This window comes from Octodon degus, unplaced genomic scaffold (assembly GCF_000260255.1).
Source record: "Octodon degus isolate 3935 unplaced genomic scaffold, OctDeg1.0 scaffold00246, whole genome shotgun sequence".
Classification (NCBI taxonomy): Eukaryota; Metazoa; Chordata; class Mammalia; order Rodentia; family Octodontidae; genus Octodon; species Octodon degus.
The window spans coordinates 350078-351722 of record NW_004524822.1 but is presented as its reverse complement, the minus strand read 5'-3'; positions in this window follow the sequence as shown (position 1 = coordinate 351722).

Genomic DNA, 1645 nt, shown 5'->3' with positions numbered 1-1645 from the left:
AGAAGCTGTTAGTCTCTAGTCCTCCCCTAGGCACTTCTTCATTTGTATTTTTTGGAGTATCCTTTATATAAGATGGTTAGGGCCAGCCAGATAGCTTAGCACACTGCAGAGCACCGTGGCCAGGTGTCTTAGTTACTCTTCTCTCATTGCTGGGACAAATACCCGACACTCAAAATGAAGGAAGGAAAGATTTGTTTAGCTCGCAGTTACTGGAGGTTTCTGTCCATACTCAGCTGGGTCCAAGGCAGAGCAGTACATAGCAGAAAGCAACCTTTCATGGTGGCGGCAAAGAGCAAAATACAGGGGAGAGATAGCAGCAGTTCAAGCAGCTAGCTTCTCTTCCCACCTTACACTGTAATGCAAATTACCTGCCCCAGGGCAGGTGCAGCATCCACACCCACAATAATCAATCACAAACTCTAGAAGCACCCCAAGACTGCATGAGGCTTTGGAGGGACAACTATATACAAACCATAACACCAGGTTCCATCCCTGGTATGCTTGCCAGCCCTGCCCCAGGGATGTGCTGGGACTTCGATTGAGACTGGGTATGGTGGTGCACACCTGTAATCCCAGTGCTTGGGAGGCTGAAAACAGGAGAATCACGAGCTGGATCTGTGTAGTGAGACCCTGTACACTCTGTACTAAATGCATAAAAAAAGATGGTTAATATATTTTCCTGAGTTATATAAGCCACTCAAGCAAATATTATCAAACTTAAGGAGAGAATTGTGGGCACCTCCTTTTACATGCTGGGATTGGAAATATGGTTCAAACAACCTGGGGTTCTGCTATGGGCTGAATTGGGGGAGGGGGCTCTGGGGACTGAGCCCTTACCCCATGGGATCTGATGTTGTTTCAGGCAGTGTCAGGACTGAACTAAAAGAAGATACCAGCTGGTTTCCTCTGTGCCAGAATTACTCGCTTGCTGGTAGGGAAACCCCCCCACATCTACTGGGGCCACAGAAAACTTTTGTGTTGATTGAGGCATGAGATCAAGTGAGAAACATAATTCTTTGTTTTTCTGAGACACAAAAAGTTAGTGTAGGTTTGTTATTTAAGACCCACTCACCCCTGCAGGAAAGATCCAGGAAACATTCTTTTCACCAATATTTTGAGAAATAAATTTGAAGGGAGCCTCAGTATCTTTGAAGAGCCCTGGGATTGCTCTTCTTTGTAGGCCAGACCTTACAACAGGAACCACAGACACCCAGCTGGAAAACCTAACTATAATGGAAGTAATTAGATCCTGGGGGGGTCGGACCCAATTGGCAGCACTTAATAACCAAAGTAAGCAAAGCACAGTTACCGTAATGGGCAGCAGATGCGCAGCAGCCACCAGAGGAAGCTGGCCCACTCACTCTGTTGGCACTGGCTGGTGGATGCTGGTGTCTTCAGAGGCGAAGAGGTTGGATGCTGCCAAATTGTTACTTGAGCTGTACAAGCAGCAAAGTTCCATTCAGAATTTAACTTGAGTCACAAAATCAGAGTCACAGCCTTTCAACTGAATCTAGTAGTTGTGCCAGTTATCGATCCAGAACTCTAGGTGGGAGGGGCTGGGGAGATGGCTCAGTAGAATAAGTGCTTCCCTGGCAAGCACAAGGGCCTGAGTTCAATCCCCGGTTCTGCCAAAAAAAAAAAAAAA